Here is a 20,280-nt window from a genome sequence, read left to right as displayed (position 1 = left end):
ACGGCCGTATTTCATATACAAAAAAATAAACGGAAATATGTAACACAAAAACAAACGATAACTACTTAATTTCAGGCTCTTGTCTAGGGACAGGCACATACTTACATAATGTAGTAGAGTTAAACATGTAAGCAGGGTGTACATCGTTTCGGAGCATGCTATTACCTTGTTTAATTCGTTCCATCACTCGCTTATAATTCGCTTATAATACGTGTATCTTACGTTGCACCTTTTAAAACATGATTTTCAATTGTTTTGTTGTCTCTGGTGGAAGATTTGGGCTCTTAGAGGTGATATAACTCTATAAGTGCATTTGTATCCGTTCCAGCGGTCGGATAATACCCTGTTAAATATTCGTTACTATTTCGCTTTTAAAAAGTTTGTTGTACGTTGCACCTTTTAGAAAAGGATTTCCAATTGTGTTCATATCTCTGGTGGTAGTAATGTGTTCTTATAGATGAAATACCCCTATAAGCGCATATGTACTCGTTCCAGCGATCGGTTAATACCCTGTTACCTATTCGTTACCTATTCGTTACTTATTCACTTATAGTACGTTTGTTGTACGTTGCACCTTTTAGAAAAGAATTTTCAATTAAACTCATATCTCTGATGGTAACAATGTGTTCTTAGAGATGAAATGACCCCATTAGAGCGCATGTACCCGTTCCAGCGCTCGGTAAATAACCTGTTACCTATTCGTTACTTATTCGCTTTTAATGCGCGGGGTATACGGTGCACCTTGAAATAAATCGTTTTTTAATTATGTTCAGGTCTCTGGTAGTAAGAATGTGTTCTTAGAGATGAAATGACCCTATTAGCGCGCATGTACCCGTTCCAGCGCTCGGTTAATACCCTGTTACCTATTCGTTACCTATTCGTTACCTATTCGCTTATAATACATTTTTTTATACGTTGCACCTGTTAGAAAAGGATTTTCAATTATGTCCAGGTCTCAGACGGTAACAATGTGTTCTTAGAGATGAAATGACCCCATTAGAGCGCATGTACCCGTTCCAGCGCTCGGTAAATAACCTGTTACATATGCATTACTTATTCGCTTTTAATGCGCGGGGTATACGTTGCACCTTGAAATAAATCGTTTTTTAATTATGTTCAGGTCTCTGGTGGTAAGAATGTGTTCTTAGAGATAAAATGACCCTATTAGCGCGCATGTACCCGTTCCAGCGCTCTGTTAATACCCTGTTACCTATTCGTTACCTATTCGCTTATAATACATTTTTTATACGTTTCACCTGTTAGAAAAGGATTTTCAATTATGTCCAGGTCTCAGACGGTAACAATGTGTTCTTAGAGATGAAATGACCCCATTAGAGCGCATGTACCCGTTCCAGCGCTCGGTAAATAACCTGTTACCTATTCGTTACCTATTCGCTTTTAATGCGCGGGGTATACGCTGCAACTTGAAATAAATCGTGTTTTAATTGTGTTCATGTCTGGTGGTAACAATGTGTTCTTAGAGATGAAATGACCCCATTAGAGCGCATGTACCCGTTCCAGCGATCGGTAAATAACCTGTTACCTATTCGTTACTTATTCGCTTTTAATGCGCGGGGTATACGGTGCACCTTGAAATAAATCGTTTTTTAATTGTGTTCAGGTCTCTGGTGGTAAGAATGTGTTCTTAGAGATGAAATGACCCTATTAGCGCGCATGTACCCGTTCCAGCGCTCGGTTAATACCCTGTTACCTATTCGTTACCTATTCGTTACCTATTCGCTTATAATACATTTTTTTATACGTTTCACCTGTTAGAAAAGGATTTTCAATTATGTCCATGTCTCAGGTGGTAACAATGTGTTCTTAGAGATGAAATTACCCTATTAGCGCTCATGTACCTGTTCCAGCGCTCGGTTAATACCCTGTTACCTATTCGTTACCTATTCGCTTATAGTACATTTTTTTATACGTTGCACCTGTTAGAAAAGGATTTTTAATTCAGTTCATTTCTCTGGTGGTAATAATGTGTTCTTTTAGATGAAATACCCCTATTAGCGCGTATGCACTCGTTCCAGCGCTCGGATAATACCCTGTTACTGATTCGTTCCCTATTCGCTTTTAATGCGCGGGTTATACGCTGCACCTTGAAATAAATCGTTTTTCAATTGTGCCCATGTCTCTGGTGGTAACAATGTGTTCTTAGAGATGAAATGACTCTATTAGCACGCATGTACCCGTTCCAGCACTCGCTTTATACCCTGTTACCTATTCGTTACCTATTCACTTATAATACGTTTGTTGTACGTTGCACCTTTCAGAAAAAGGATTTTCAATGGTGTCCGTGTATCTGGTGGTAACAATGTGTTCTTAGAGATGAAATGATCCTATTAGCGCGTATGTACCCGTTCCAGCGCTCGATAAATACCCTGTTACCTATTCTTTACCTATTCACTTATAATACGTTTGTTGTACGTTGCACCTTTTAGAAAAGGATTTTTAATTCAGTTCATATCTCTGGTGGTAATAATGTGTTCTTTTAGATGAAATACCACTATTAGCGCGTATGTACTCGTTCCAGCGCTCAGTTAATACCCTGCTACTTATTCGTTCCTTATTTGCTTTTAATGCACGAGGTATACGTTGCACCTTGAAATAAATCGTTTTTTTAATTGTGTTCATGTCTCTGGTGGTCACAATGTGTTCTTACAGATGAAATGACCCTATTAGAGCGCATGAACCCGTTCCAGCGCTCGCTTAATACCCTGTTACCTATTCGTTACCTATTCACTTATAATACGTTTGTTGTATGTTGCACCTTTTAGAAAAGGATTTTTAATTGTCTCCATGTCTTTTGTGGTAACAATGTGTTCTTAGAGATGAAATTACCCTATTAGCGCGCATGTACGTTCCAGCGCTCGGTTAATACCCTGTTACCTATTCGTTACCTATTCACTTATAATACGTTTGTTGTACGTTGCACCTTTCAGAAAAGGATTTTTCAATGGTGTCCGTGTCTCTGGTGGTAACAATGTGTTCTTAGAGATGAAATGACCCTATCAGCGCATGTACCCGTTCCAGCGCTCGATAAATACCCTGTTACCTATTCGTTACCTATTCACTTATAATACGTTTGTTGTACGTTGCACCTTTTAGAAAAGGATTTTTAATTGTGTTCATGTCTCTGGTGGTAACAATGTGTTCTTAGAGATGAAATGACCCTATTAGAGCGCATGAACCCGTTCCAGCGCTCGTTTAATACCCTATTACCTATTCGTTACCTATTCGTTACCTATTCACTTACAATACGTTTGTTGTATGTTGCACCTTTTAGAAAAGGATTTTTAATTGTCTCCATGTCTCTTGTGGTAACAATGTGTTCTTAGAGATGAAATTACCCTATTAGCGCGCATGTACCCGTGCCAGCGCTCGGTAAATAACCTGTTACCTATTCGTTACCTATTCGTTACCTATTCACTTATAATACTTTTGTTGTATGTTGCACCTTTTAGAAAAGGATTTTTAATTGTCTCCATGTCTCTTGTGGTAACAATGTGTTCTTAGAGATGAAATGACCCTATTAGCGTGCATGTACCCGTCCCAGCGCTCGATAAATACCCTGTTACCTATTCGTTACCTATTCGTTACCTATTCACTTATAATACTTTTGTTGTATGTTGCACCTTTTAGAAAAGGATTTTTAATTCAGTTCATATCTCTGGTGGTAATAATGTGTTCTTTTAGATGAAATACCCCTATTAGCGCATATGTACTCGTTCCAGCGCTCAGTTAATACCCTGCTTCCTATTCGTTCCTTATTTGCTTTGAATGCACGAGGTATACGTTGCACCTTGAAATAAATCGTTTTTTAATTGTGTTCATGTCTCTGGTGGAACGGGTACATGAGCGCTAATAGGGTAATTTCATCTCTAAGAACACATTGTTACCACCTGAGACATGGACATAATTGAAAATCCTTTTCTAACAGGTGAAACGTATAAAAAAATGTATTATAAGCGAATAGGTAACGAATAGGTAACAGGGTATTAACCGAGTGCTGGAACGGGTACATGCGCGCTAATAGGGTCATTTCACCTCTAAGAACACATTCTAACCACCAGAGACCTGAACACAATTAAAAAACGATTTATTTCAAGGTGCACCGTATACCCCGCGCATTAAAAGCGAATAGGTAACGAATAGGTAACAGGTTATTTACCGAGCGCTGGAACGGGTACATGCGCTCTAATGGGGTCGTTTCATCTCTAAGAACACATTGTTACCACCTGAGACATGAACACAATTAAAACACGATTTATTTCAGGTTGCAGCGTATACCCCGCGCATTAAAAGCGAATAGGTAACGAATAGGTAACAAGATTATTTACCGAGCACTGGAACGGGTACATGAGCGCTAATAGGGTAATTTCATCTCTAAGAACACATTGTTACCACCTGAGACATGGACATAATTGAAAATCCTTTTCTAACAGGTGAAACGTATAAAAAAAATGTATTATAAGCGAATAGGTAACGAATAGGTAACGAATGGATAACAAGGTATTAACCGAGCGCTGGAACGGGTACATGCGCGCTAATAGGGTCATTTCATCTCTAAGAACACATTCTTACCACCAGAGACCTGAACACAATTAAAAAACGATTTATTTCAAGGTGCACCGTATACCCCGCGCATTAAAAGCGAATAGGTAACGAATAGGTAACAGGTTATTTACCGAGCGCTGGAACGGGTACATGCGCTCTAATGGGGTCATTTCATCTCTAAGAACACATTGTTACCGTCTGAGACCTGGACATAATTGAAAATCCTTTTCTAACAGGTGAAACGTATAAAAAAAATGTATTATAAGCGAATAGGTAACGAATAGGTAACGAATGGATAACAGGGTATTAACCGAGCGCTGGAACGGGTACATGCGCGCTAATAGGGTCATTTCATCTCTAAGAACACATTCTTACCACCAGAGACCTGAACACAATTAAAAAACGATTTATTTCAAGGTGCACCGTATACCCCGCGCATTAAAAGCGAATAGGTAACGAATAGGTAACAGGTTATTTACCGAGCGCTGGAACGGGTACATGCGCTCTAATGGGGTCATTTCATCTCTAAGAACACATTGTTACCACCAGACATGAACACAATTAAAACACGATTTATTTCAAGTTGCAGCGTATACCCCGCGCATTAAAAGCGAATAGGTAACGAATAGGTAACAGGTTATTTACCGAGCGCAGGAACGGGTACATGCGCTCTAATTGGGTCATTTCATCTCTAAGAACACATTGTTACCGTCTGAGACCTGGACATAATTGAAAATCCTTTTCTAACAGGTGCAACGTATAAAAAAATGTATTATAAGCGAATAGGTAACGAATAGGTAACGAATAGGTAACAGGGTATTAACCGAGCGCTGGAACGGGTACATGCGCGCTAATAGGGTAATTTCATCTCTAAGAACACATTGTTACCACCAGACATGAACACAATTAAAAACCGATTTATTTCAAGGTGCACCGTATACCCCGCGCATTAAAAGCGAATAGGTAACGAATAGGTAACAAGATTATTTACCGAGCACTGGAACGGGTACATGAGCGCTAATAGGGTAATTTCATCTCTAAGAACACATTGTTACCACCTGAGACATGGACATAATTGAAAATCCTTTTCTAACAGGTGAAACGTATAAAAAAATGTATTATAAGCGAATAGGTAACGAATAGGTAACGAATGGATAACAGGGTATTAACCGAGCGCTGGAACGGGTACATGCGCGCTAATAGGGTCATTTCATCTCTAAGAACACATTCTTACCACCAGAGACCTGAACACAATTAAAAAACGATTTATTTCAAGGTGCACCGTATACCCCGCGCATTAAAAGCGAATAGGTAACGAATAGGTAACAGGTTATTTACCGAGCGCTGGAACGGGTACATGCGCTCTAATGGGGTCATTTCATATCTAAGAACACATTGTTACCGTCTGAGACCTGGACATAATTGAAAATCCTTTTCTAACAGGTGAAACGTATAAAAAAATGTATTATAAGCGAATAGGTAACGAATAGGTAACGAATAGGTAACAGGGTATTAACCGAGCGCTGGAACGGGTACATGCGCGCTAATAGGGTAATTTCATCTCTAAGAACACATTCTTACCACCAGAGACATGAACACAATTAAAAAACGATTTATTTCAAGGTGCACCGTATACCCCGCGCATTAAAAGCGAATAAGTAACGAATAGGTAACAGGTTATTTACCGAGCGCTGGAACGGGTACATGCGCTCTAATGGGGTCATTTCATCTCTAAGAACACATTGTTACTATCAGAGATATGCATTTAATTGAAAATCCTTTTCTAAAAGGTGCAACGTACAACAAACGTACTATAAGTGAATAGGTAACGAATAGGTAACGAATAGGTAACAGGGTATTAACCGATCGCTGGAACGAGTACATATGCGCTTATAGGGGTATTTCATCTATAAGAACACATTATTACCACCAGAGATATGAACACAATTGGAAATCCTTTTCTAAAAGGTGCAACGTACAACAAACTTTTTAAAAGCGAATTAGTAACGAATATTTAACAGGGTATTAACCGACCGCTGGAACGGATACAAATGCACTTATAGAGTTATATCACCTCTAAGAGCCCAAATCTTCCACCAGAGACAACAAAACAATTGAAAATCATGTTTTAAAAGGTGCAACGTAAGATACACGTATTATAAGCGAATTATAAGCGAGTGATGGAACGAATTAAACAAGGTAATAGCATGCTCCGAAACGATGTACACCCTGCTTACATGTTTAACTCTACCACATTATGTAAGTATGTGCCTGTCCCTAGACAAGAGCCTGAAATTAAGTAGTTATCGTTTGTTTTTGTGTTACATATTTCCGTTTATTTTTTTGTATATGAAATACGGCCGTCAGTTTTGTTGTTTGAATTGTATGAGGTTGTCATGTCTGGGCCTTTTATAGGTGACTACACGGTTTGGGCTATGCTCATTGTTGAAGGCCGTACAGTGAACTATAGTTGATAATTTCTGTGTCATTTTGGTCTAATGTGGAGTGTTGTCTCATTGGTAATCATACCACATCTTCGTTTTTACGCAAGCGCTAACACGGTGATTTCATCCCGTCGAACCAAGATCCATCTTCAAACATACGGACATAAAGCAGTTAAAAGGTAGAACGTATAAAAAACAAGTAAGGAACAAATGCGTATCGAACATGAAGTAAAAGGATCGGTTGAGCACAAACACATATAAATAGGTCATAAAAAGATCATTTTACCTCAACCAATTCAGAACTATTACCATATGTAAGACTATTAACAACTAGATTAGTAATTGCTAGCAATAACGGAAGGCACCCCTTCCCCCTATTACCAGGTGAGCGACAGCCATTTTGACAATTCCAAAGTCAAAGAAAGCATCTACAGATGTCTAGTAACATTTTTGCAAAGTTTCATTAAGTTTGAACATTTTGAATTTTTGATATTTTTGCTGTTTCCATGGTTACGGCGGCCATTTTGAAAATTCTAACTTCAAAATCCAACTCTGCCTATGCCAGTTACCATTCCTGTAAAGTTTCATCCAGTTTGCGGAAAATTCTTATTTTTGAAATTTTTGACCTTTTTGCATTGTTTCCATGGTAACAAGACCTATTTTGGAAATTCGAACTCCAATGTTGCTCATCATTACTGTGAAGTTTCATGAAGTTTTAAGCATTTTGAGAATTTTGAAAATTTTGGTGTAGTTTCCATGGCAACATAGTAGTTCCAATGATCGCCAAAATCATCCAACACCTGTATATAGTGGGCACCTACATTGTTTTAAAATATGATGATTCTGATTTGAAGCATATCCAAACAGTTCACCAAAAACCAAAAGCTCATTTTTTTCACAATTGTGCCGTTTCCATGGTAACGGCAGCCATATTAAACTATTCCATGCCATAATTAAAAAGGGGGAAGGATATTAAAAATCAAATAAGTAACGAATAGGTAACGAATAGGGAATAGGGAATAGGTAACGAATAGGTAACGAATAGGGAATAGGGAATAGGTAACGAATAGGCAACGAATAGGGAATAGGGAATAGGTAACGAATAGGTAACGAATAGGTAACGAATAGGGAATAGGGAATAGGTAACGAATAGGCAACGAATAGGGAATAGGGAATAGGTAACGAATAGGGAATAGGGAATAGGTAACCAACTTGACGCCCATTTGTCTACCCAAGTTCTGGGATATTGGACAAACTATAAAACCACGTGTAAATATAAAGATGTTTATTCAAAAGACATAAATGGTTTAATATAATTGTGAACGGACTGATCTAACATTCAAGTAAAAGTAACGTTTTCCGGATACCTTTTTACTTAATGCTAGCGCAGCCACGAAATACCAAATAAACCCAGGTCCTTTACATAAACAATGAAGACCAGTTCTGCCCTGGACACCTTGTCACACTAGGGGACAAGTGTCTACAACAACCGACATAACGGACAATTCTCTGGGAGGACAAAGCTAATACTTGACCGGATAATGATTTGGGCAAGTATAAGCCAGCATTCTAGGAAAAGAAGTCTTAAAGAAATAATACCTCAATAATCATATTTATTTCATACCAAAATACACAATAGATATTCATTCTAATATTATGGCAGTTAGTTGTACAACAATACAGAAGTTAAATAAAGTGGGGGAAATGTCTTACTTTAAGTAGGGATTTTAAACTGTTTCATTTAAACCATTTCATACCCAAGACCCAAAATGAAGCCAAAACATTTAAGAGACGAATTGGTCCAGAACAGTAATAGTAAACAGCATGGCTGTAATGACTACTGATAGTTACCTTCGAGGAAAGTATGAATTCTGGACAATGTATTAAATGTGAATTCAGTATATAATTAATAACAAAATGACTTAACAAATGGTACTTTCTTGAAATAAGATTTGCAATTTAACCAACACAATCTTACCTTTAACTATTAATAACCGGTTTAGAAAAGGAGTAAAGTTATTGTGTACATAAACACAGGTGAAAGTTTTTATGTAAACAATAGTAATTATATAACAATGTAAATATGCTCAAGTTAAAAAGGGAGCTAATAAATAACTCTTAATTCCAATATTGCCACATTCCTCCCCACTTAAAGATCAAATGTCATCATTTTATCTAACAAAAATAATGAAGAAATATGTAAACGTAATGTAACATGTATATAAAAAAATATATCAAAATGTTCAAGAAATATGTATACAAAAGTTCAATAAATATGTATCAAAATATTAAAAAAATATGTATCAAAATATTCCATAAAGATATATACGGAATGTAAACAAAAATTGTTCACCTAATGTCAATGTTTTTTCGCTTTTATTATTGTCCTTGTCAGAGTATTCTTCGCAAAATTAAACTTCAAATGTTCGTCCCTCGAATTATAGTATTTGTCCTCTAATTTTGTTTTTTTCCCCTTCTCAACATATTGTTTACGGGTTTCTTGAGCCTCTTCCTTGGCTTTTCGCTTCCTTTCCTCAACTTTCTCCCTCAATTGTTTTGCTTCTTCCCTTTCCTTTACGTCTCCCACTCGATAAGGCAAAACATCCTTCGGGTCAATGAAATTTTTATTGGCAACTTCTATACATCTATATCTATCTTCAGAGCATTTATGGTCCTTAACGAGATGTTTCTTCAGTACCTGTAATTTCCTTCTTGACAAATCACATATCTGGCAGGTATATAAGGTCAACTTTTCTTTATGTACACCTCCAAAGTGTGACTTGTACTCGTTAAATGAGCGGAAGAATTGGTTTTTTCCACATTCTTCTATGTTACAATATGCTCCCACAGCTGGCCATAAATCTCTCAAGTGATCATTTTGAAAACTTTTATACTCATTATCACATACATGTAATTGTAACTCCATTCTGAAAATACATAATTAATAAACATATAAATTTGTCTATTATCAATAAATCTTTTCACAGTAATATATATATCAATCTGCAAAAATCTACAGTAAAGAAAAAATATTCATTATTCCTGTATATATTATATACAAACACAAAAATTATGTATATATGCATACCTTCTAACAATACCATTTATGATGCCGTGTGGGCCCTTTCACAACATCACAAACAGTAATGTAGACAAGTACTAAAAGTAAATGAGCGAAACAATAAAACAAAATTATAGAGTAAATATTTGTCTTGGTTTAATAACACGACCAAAGCGAGTTGTCACTGGTGGAGTTAACGTTTGTACATTTTCGTGTGGTGTAACGATATGCTCTTGTATAGTTGGAGTATGTGCAGCTTGGTATGGTTTCAAATGATCTACATGTACGACTAATTGTTTAGTACTTGTGTCTTTTTGTATTCTGTATGTCAAATCAGTGATTTTCTTAATAACTTTGTATGGACCGGTCCAGCCTAATCCAAGTTTCTTATTTGCTTCTGGAGGATACCATCTCCAAACAAATGAGTTTTCCTCAAAACTTCTTATTTTCAAGTTTTTATCATAATTTTCTTTTTGTCTATTTGCACTTAAACCAGATTGTGTATGTGCTAACTGAAATGCATTTCTAAGAGCCTCTTGAACCCACTCAACATATGCAATTGGACAAGGTATACTTTTATATCCTTGAGGTAAGCCAAACATAACATCAATTGGACATCTTAATTCATGTCCAAACATCAAGAGATTTGGAGAACATTTTGTGCTTGCATGTTGAGTGGCTCTGTATGCCATATTAATGAATGGAATGTGATCGTCCCAATCATTTCTATGTTCATTAACAAATAAACGTAGAATTGATTGTAAAGTTTGATTGAAACGTTCAACCATTCCGTCAGACTGGGGTCTGTATGGACATGTTCGAGTTTTGTCAATTCCTAATTTGTCACATATGGCGGCAAATAGGCCAGATTCAAATTCTCGGCCTTGATCTGTATGAATTTGGAATGGACAGCCAAATCTGCAAATGAATTCTGTAACAAGTTTATCAGCTACTGTAAGAGCTTGGTGATTTGGTATTGCATAAGATTCTGTCCATTTAGTGAAATAATCTTCCACTACCATAATGTATTCATTTCCACCCGTAGTAATGGGCAAAGGACCTATGATGTCAATTGCTATTCTGTCTAAAGGATACGTAGAAACACTGGATTTCAAAGGTGATTTCCCTTTCCCTGGTCCAGGTTTCCCTTTAGCACAAACATCACAACTATTAATCCATAACTTTACAGAATGTGACATATTTGGCCAATAAAATCTTTTCTTTATGAGATCTAAAGTTTTGTCTCTTCCAAAATGAGCTGAATATTTTGTACAATGTAACTGTTGAAAAATGAAATTTCGTATCTGTTCCGGTGCTACAAATTGATAAACCAGCCCCTGATTTTCTTTTTCAAAAAATTTACATAACAGGTTATTCTGAATGGTCAAGGATTCCCATAACCCATAAAGAATTTTTGTTTCTTTTGATTTGTTTTGAATTTCAGACTTTTTGGGTTTTTCGTCAGATTGTAACAAATTGTTCAATATAAAACTTATATTTTGGTCATTCTCTTGCATTTCTCTTAATTGCGAATTCGACCAATAACTGAGCCAGTTTGATGTTATGTCAAAACTAAGTTCTTCTGTATTGACATTGACCGGTCTGATAGCTAAATGGGTCGCAAGACAACCTCTGACGCTATCAGTGTCGCCGTCAGTTTCCGTATCATTGATAACTGATTGAATACTTAAGCAGGAGGCATGGCCATCCTTGACGGTATTCAGGTCATCAATACAATCCGTAGTTTTGACATTTTCAAAATATTCTATATCTGTTTTCATTTCGGTACATTCTGGACAATTGATTCGTTTACATTTCCGTTTTGGTGTGCGCGATAAACCATCTGCGTTTGTATGCAATGAACCCTTGCGGTGTTGAATTTCCATGTCGTATGTGTCTATGATAGAAATCCATCTCGCGATCATACCTTCCGGGTTTTTGAAATTTTTTAGCCACTTGAGCGACGCATGATCTGTACGTAAAGTAAATTTCTGGCCATATAAATAATGTCTGAATTGGCACAAGAAAATAATGACCGCTAGCAGTTCACGTTTTGTGGTACAATACTGTTTTTGCGCTCTGTTTAAAGTTCGACTGGAATATGCAATGACATGTTCCTCACCATTCTGGATTTGCGAAAGAACAGCTCCGACTCCTGTTTGACTAGCATCTGTATCTAGTATGTAAGCGCCATCTTCACTTGGAAATGATAATGTCGGTGCAGTTGTTAGGCATTCTTTTAACGTCTCAAACGCGATTTTACATTTATCATCCCAAATAAATGATTTATTCTTTTGAGTTAACTGTGTCAGAGGATGAGCGATAGTTGCAAAATCTGGTATGAAACGGCGGTAATAACCCGCGAAGCCTAAAAAACTTCGTAACTCTTTGACATTTGATGGTGTATGCCAATTCTGAACCGATTGAATTTTTTCTGAATCGCATTTAATGCCTTCTGCAGAGACAATGTGTCCCAAAAATTTGACTTCTGTTTGAAAAAACGAGCATTTACTCGGTTTCAGTTTAAGATTTGCTTCTCTAAAACACTGAAATACGGTTTTCAAATTATCAAAAGCTGTTTCAAAGTCTTTTCCATAAATTATGACGTCATCCAGATAGCAAAGACAACGATGCCATTGTAAACCACCCAAAACCTGATTCATGAGCCGGCTAAATGTTGCGGGAGAGTTGCATAAACCCATCGGCATTACAAGAAACTGATATAAGCCTTTATGTGTCGAAAAGGCAGTTTTGTATTTGTCTTCTTCGGCAACCTCTACCTGAAAATAACCACTGGCTAAATCAACGCATGAAAACCACTTTCCGCCGCTCAAGGTATCAAGAGTGTCATCAATACGCGGTAAAGGGTAGGCGTCTTTTACTGTTCTTTCATTTAATTTTCTAAAGTCCACACAGAATCGAATAGACCCATCCCTTTTCTTTACAAGGCACACTGGTGCTGCCCATGGACTACAACTGGGTTCAATTAAATTTTTGTCAATCATTTTTTTCAATTCTTCTTCAAGAACATCCCTTTGTTTCAAAGCTACTCTTCGTGGAGATATCTTTACAGGTTTTGCAGCACCAGTATCTATGTAGTGTTTTACTCTATCAGTTCGCCCAAGAGAACCATCAGGACCAACGAATATATCTTTATACTCGTGTATAAGTGAAGACAGTTTTTGCTTCTCTTCATCTTTTAAGTCTGATGATACTTTATCTAACATAGATTTTAAATGCTCGGGCATGTCAACATCTTTTACAGTATTAACTTGTTCTGATATGTCATTATATTTTGAATCTGTTTGTGACTCAACATTATCCTCATCAAAAACTTGTTCAATTGTCATCAAGTGTGCAATCTGTTCACCTTGTTTAAGTTTAACTGATTTTGAATTCAAGTTCATGATAGCTAGGTAAATTGTATTTTCTGTATCAACTAGGCTTTTTGCCACTAAAAGACCTTTACTTTTCACCCATTCTAATGGTTCAATAATGCCAATACCATCTACAAATGAATCTCTTTTAGAAGCTTCAATAATCATTTCACTATTTGCAGGAATTGAAACTTGCCTAGCTATCTGAATTCTTGAACACTGGGAACTATTTTCTTTAAAAAGAGGAATACTCTGACCATTGATACTTAAGCATTGGCTTTTAATTTGAATATCAATTTCATTTTGTTCAAAGAAATTCATTCCTAAGATCCCAGATGACCCTTTTATATCAGCTACAATAACTTCTTGTTTAACTAATAAAGGACCTATTGCTATATTCAAAATACATTTGCCTTTAACACTTAAAGCATTGCCATTGGCAGTTGTTAAAATACTATCTAGGCTAATCAACTGGGAACTCAGTTTTAATTTCTCAAAAGTATCAAAAGAAATCAGAGAAACTGGTGATCCAGTATCAACAAGAAATTTAACATCAATTTCATCAATTTTACAAAAAGCAAAAAGACAATTTTGATCCACTAAATTTATTTGAACTCTCTTAATTGGATCTGATATCAAACTTTCAATTTTGGTTTGTGGCCTTTCTAAATTTTTAACAGCTGAGGTATTGGCCTCTAAATCAGCTTTTAATCGTTTCCCTGATTGTTCAATGGACAATAGTTCTGAATGTGTCCTATCTCATTACATTTATAGCAGACTCTGTCAGTCGTGCTGTTTTGATTCCTATAATACCTTCCTCTGCCCCTATTATTAAACCTAGGAGGCCTATTTTGATAATATCCGTTCCTATTTTCGGTTTCTGTATTAACATGTTTAAGTTGACTTAATTTTTCATCAATTAGTTTAGCAACTTGATCAAGAGTTAATAACTCTGTACTTTCCTTTTTATTATCCTTAATTGCTTGAATGGGGACTTCATTGCTAGTTAGCATTGGCTTTCTCATATTATTTTGAGGATTGATAAATGCTTCATATTCAATTGCGTATGAAATTGCAGAATCCAACGTGTTTGCACGTTGAAACTGGACATGCTTTTGTAAATCCCAGTTATTTAATCCTCTAATGAATTTATTTATAAGAACTTTTTCCATCATTTCAGAATCTTGTTTTTCATTTGGAAAAGCCAAGTAACCTAACCTTCTTAAAGCTTGACCATACTCAGAAACAGTTTCGTCTTTAGAATGTCTTCTTGCTTCAAATTCGCAAACATATGCGGCTTCTCTTTCTCTAGGATTAAATCTATTATTTAAACTTTCTTTAATTTTATTATAATTTCCAAGGTCTTGTTTACTTAAAGTACTCAAAATTTTCTGAGCAGGACCTCTTAGACTCATAACAATTTGTTTAGCTCTTTCTAAATCATTCCATTCATTCCATTCTGCAACTTGTTCAAAATGAACCAAATAGTCTTGCCAGTCAATAGTTTTGCCATCAAATGATTGAGGCTCTTTTTCTCTTCTAACTATACGTTTTTCATGTAAGGTAACAGGTTTTGGCCAGTTATCAAGAGAAGATGTGTGCTTAACCCCTTCATGCCTATTTAAATCATAACTGGGGTATTTGTCAGTTGAATACCTATTTAAGGATTGATAGTCCTCTGAAAATGTATCCTTATCAACATATCTCTTGTTTGGGGGATAATCTGATCCTTGGTTCTTGTTTAATCTATCCCTATCATCATACAATTCATAACTTGGTCTCCTACTAAAATGTGGTTCTTGGTATCTTTTTGGAGTAAATTTTCTATCTACTTTATAATCTGGATGTTTCAATATAGATTTATCCCTTACAGAATCATCATAGGTTTCAGATAAAGTAACAAATGATTTTAATGGAGTACTGAAATTGAAATCTTTTTCATGTCTATACTTAACTTCATCTTTATCTGAAAATCTATCAGAATGCTCAATTTTTGCTTTATCATGCTGGCTTATACCGCTTGCATAATCTATTGAATATGCCATTTTACAAAATAACAGAAATGTTAAGGGCAATTTGTATGGTCACGGCACCAAAATGTGAACGGACTGATCTAACATTCAAGTAAAAGTAACGTTTTCCGGATACCTTTTTACATAATGCTAGCGCAGCCACGAAATACCAAATAAACCCAGGTCCTTTACATAAACAATGAAGACCAGTTCTGCCCTGGACACCTTGTCACACTAGGGGACAAGTGTCTACAACAACCGACATAACGGACAATTCTCTGGGAGGACAAAGCTAATACTTGACCGGATAATGATTTGGGCAAGTATAAGCCAGCATTCTAGGAAAAGAAGTCTTAAAGAAATAATACCTCAATAATCATATTTATTTCATACCAAAATACACAATAGATATTCATTCTAATATTATGGCAGTTAGTTGTACAACAATACAGAAGTTAAATAAAGTGGGGGAAATGTCTTACTTTAAGTAGGGATTTTAAACTGTTTCATTTAAACCATTTCATACCCAAGACCCAAAATGAAGCCAAAACATTTAAGAGACGAATTGGTCCAGAACAGTAATAGTAAACAGCATGGCTGTAATGACTACTGATAGTTACCTTCGAGGAAAGTATGAATTCTGGACAATGTATTAAATGTGAATTCAGTATATAATTAATAACAAAATGACTTAACAAATGGTACTTTCTTGAAATAAGATTTGCAATTTAACCAACACAATCTTACCTTTAACTATTAATAACCGGTTTAGAAAAGGAGTAAAGTTATTGTGTACATAAACACAGGTGAAAGTTTTTATGTAAACAATAGTAATTATATAACAATGTAAATATGCTCAAGTTAAAAAGGGAGCTAATAAATAACTCTTAATTCCAATATTGCCATGCAATAAATATATACAGTTATTCTCCGTAAACTATCGTTCTATGTTACCTGTTACCTATTCTGTATATTCCACCTTTTGGAAAATCCTCTTGAAGTGTAGAATCCCTTATTGCATATGTTGAATGTTCACATTTGGATTAAAAACTTCTTTATACTCTTATATACACCGCCACCACACTTATTTAAAAGTATTCAAACTTTATATACAGTCATATGTAAGACATTATTTTTCTACATTTTATAATTTTGATGTTTTGGCGAGAGAAACGTGTTAGAAAACATATATCAAACTGAGTTTCATAAATCATAAATGCAATAACAAATTAAAGTATAAAAACAGATATATAACAGGCTTAGAGCTAAAGGATGTGCACAATTAAGCAGGATAAGAAACAAGATTGGAATCCTTTATCTGAAACAATAAATAGGTGAAAAGTGTATATACACGTAAACTAAGTCTTAAAAGAGAAAAAAAATGCCTAAAACATCTTTAAGGTGGCTGGGGGGTATAAAAATCTAATATAGGAATTGGCTAATTTTTTTAGTAAATGAACTTTATCATATGTTTGGTGAAAAACAAAAATAAAAAAATCGGTTCACCGTCTAGTTATTTTTTTTTTAGGGTTCAAATTTTTATGGTTTTCATTCACGATTACTATAGAAATGATAGGGAAATGAACGCAAAGCTACCTTTTTTGAGGAATTTCTAATGAAACCTAATATAAGATTTTTTAATGTTAGTGTAACGATATCGCCTCGTCTTATTAATACTAGTGTTGGGGTTGCGACTAGCTCATGAACAAAAACACATCTTACGTTAACGACATTTTAATAAGAGAGAGCGTAAAACAAAAAGGCGTTTCCGGACATCACTTGTACAGTTCCGTAAAACATATAAACTGAATAACACATAATATACATATAATATATATCTAAATATATAACATCCCCCGGCAGAAAGAAAATTCCCAATGAATTTTTGCATATGTGGAATTCATACCATAATCAAATAAAATACATGATCAATAATACCAATATATCTTTCTAACTTTCATAATATTCAAAATTCACTCAACTTATATAAAAACAAACAAGTAACTGGTATGGATAACTTTGTGGAATAAGCATCTTGTAACAAATTGCAGAGTACTACATGTATAGAAAATATCTTGTTTGTCATAAACGTGACAGTTAATATCATATGATATAAATTACTATGAAATCACCAGAGACCTTACTCTTATTTTGTAGATAAATGCTAAACGTGATAAAATATGCACACTTTCAAAGAGTCTCACACAAAAATACAATATGAGACCAGATCATAAAACTCTCATGCACTCTGAATTTCTCGTGAACCATACTATTCACAGCAATACTACTCAGGTTATTCGTGATTAACATATAAAAGTCACTGACAGGTATTCATACAATCTCATTTGGTTATCTATGCCTTACTATTCCAATTTCCATGTTTTGGGGGTATTAAACTTATTTCACTAACAATCTGCACTACAGAAAAACAATGTTCATTTCTTAAAATAAAGTGTAGTTTTCTTTATAAAGTTTTGACAATACGATTAAGTCTTTAACTAATCCTTGCAACTTTCGAAATTACAAACAAAAGTTTTATACGATACGCAAAATCCTATATTCGAAATGAAAAAAAAAACCACAAAAAAAACCCTTCTTTTAACTACATGTTCTAAAGTCAATGAATTTGCCTTTCAAAAGTAATTTAGGCTAACTGCCTTTAAATTCTAATAAAAGCTTCATTACAAAAAAAAAACATGTTTATCAAACAAAATTATTCATGTTATCAATAATCAATACAAAATATTGCAATAATCATATATGTAAGTGATGCCGGAATGATATAATAAAACATCAATGCATAATAATACAAAATATAATAGGGAACACACAATAAATGTTCACAATTCTCTTTTCTTTTGCCTCTTGGTCTTCATTTACCATGTTTACGGATATTCAGTATAACGGATATCTTACTATGAGATAAATCTCACAAGTAAGTTTGCGAAAGAATAAAATACAGACGGCAAACACAGATCCTTGACAAATTATTAATATCATGAGTCGATGTTCCAAATTTCGATAAATGTTACGTTGTACATAGCTACTTCATTAAATTGTCATGAGATCAATCTCACAGACAAATAGCAACTTGTGAATATATACAGTTGTATTGCGCATGTAGTCATGAGAAAACTCTCACAGACAAATAGTCTACTTGTGAAGATATATATATACAGTTGTATCGCGCATGTACTCATGAGATAAATCTAACGAGTATATAAATGGTGGACGCTAATTAAATAAAGATGATGATATGACAATAAAAATGTTTAAATTTTTGGCGGAGGTCGAGATTTTAATTTGGCCTTTGCTTTCGGTCCAAGCTGATGTTCTTGAAGCCACATAGCGTGTTGGGCTGGTTCACCAACTATATGAGCAAGATACGCTCTTTTTCCATTCATAATTTTGTGCGCTAGAAATCTTTTCACTTTTAACTGACTTGCAGACGTTGATTCGCTAGATACGTCAACCTCACTAAAATGAATGAAATTATTATCTTTGAACCTAGCGGGTAATTTCTTAGTGCGCTTTGGGCGAGACATGGCTGTACTATTTTCAACAATCAAAATATTGTCTGATTTTCTTGTATTATCAGAATCGGGAGTATTTTCAGATACATTGTCATAACTGGTGTTCTGGTTGTCCTTAACAGGCGTATTATCCTCATCCATAGATGTATAATCTTGCACTTCAACATCGTCTAGTTTCGTATGAACAGGGTCCATAAAATATTTTGACGGATTTGGTTTTCTCACATACGCAGATTTCAGTCTATTGATATGCACTGGCTTTGAAAGAATTTTGTTCGTGTGTGGGTCCTTCAGGGTGTACATATGAGGGCTATTTACTGCAGAAATCACATATGGACCGGCAAATTTATTCTTAAATTTTTGTCCTGACCCGGTTGGCTCTTTCAACAAATAAACATAGTCGTTTTCATTAAATGAAATATTTGATATTTTGTCCTTATTTACTCGGTCCATCATTTTAACTTTTGAATTGATAGCATTTTTCTCGACTTCAGTACGTATAATGTTTAATTTTTCACATTGCTGTTTCAGATACGAATGACAATCTTTAGGTACAGACGAAAAGTCGGTGTCCTTAATATGTAGAGACAACGGAAATTGGGGTCTTTTCCCAAACACTATTTCAAAAGGCGAAAATCCAACACTTTGGTTTGGCGTATTGTTCATCGAAAATACTATTCCCGGTAATACGTCCTCCCATGGTTTTCCTTTTACAATAAACGGTGTTAGTCTTTCCGATAAAGTTCTGTGAGGTCTCTCACATGCTCCTAAACAATGATGAGCGAAGCTAGGGGTATATTCCTGAATAATATCCAATAAACGACAAACTTCTCGGAAACATTTACCAATAAATTCCGATCCTTGATCACTAACGATAGTTCGACAAACTCCAAATTGCGTGACTAATCTAAAAAGAGCATTTCCGACTGTTAACGGATCAGTGTTAGGTATCGGCTCTGCAAACATGTATTTACTAAATAAGTCAATTGCAGTAAAAATGTAAGAATTGCCACCTCGAGAGACAGGGACGGGTCCATATTGAAGGTCCATTTCCCAAACTTCAAATGGTGCACACGGCGTAGGAAATGACGTAATGGACGCTTTTGTTTTTAGAGTGGTATTTTTCCTGCTTTGACATTCATGGCATGAACGAATATAATCAGTTACTTTTTCACTCAAATTCGGAAAATAGTACTGTTCTTGGATTAAATCAAGAGTATTTTGTATACCACAATGTCCACCTAATGTCGAATCATGATGTAATGCAATTATTGTTTTCAATGAAATTTC

This window comes from Mytilus galloprovincialis, chromosome 13, assembly GCF_965363235.1.
Source record: "Mytilus galloprovincialis chromosome 13, xbMytGall1.hap1.1, whole genome shotgun sequence".
Classification (NCBI taxonomy): domain Eukaryota; kingdom Metazoa; phylum Mollusca; class Bivalvia; order Mytilida; family Mytilidae; genus Mytilus; species Mytilus galloprovincialis.
This window is presented reverse-complemented; position numbering follows the sequence as displayed.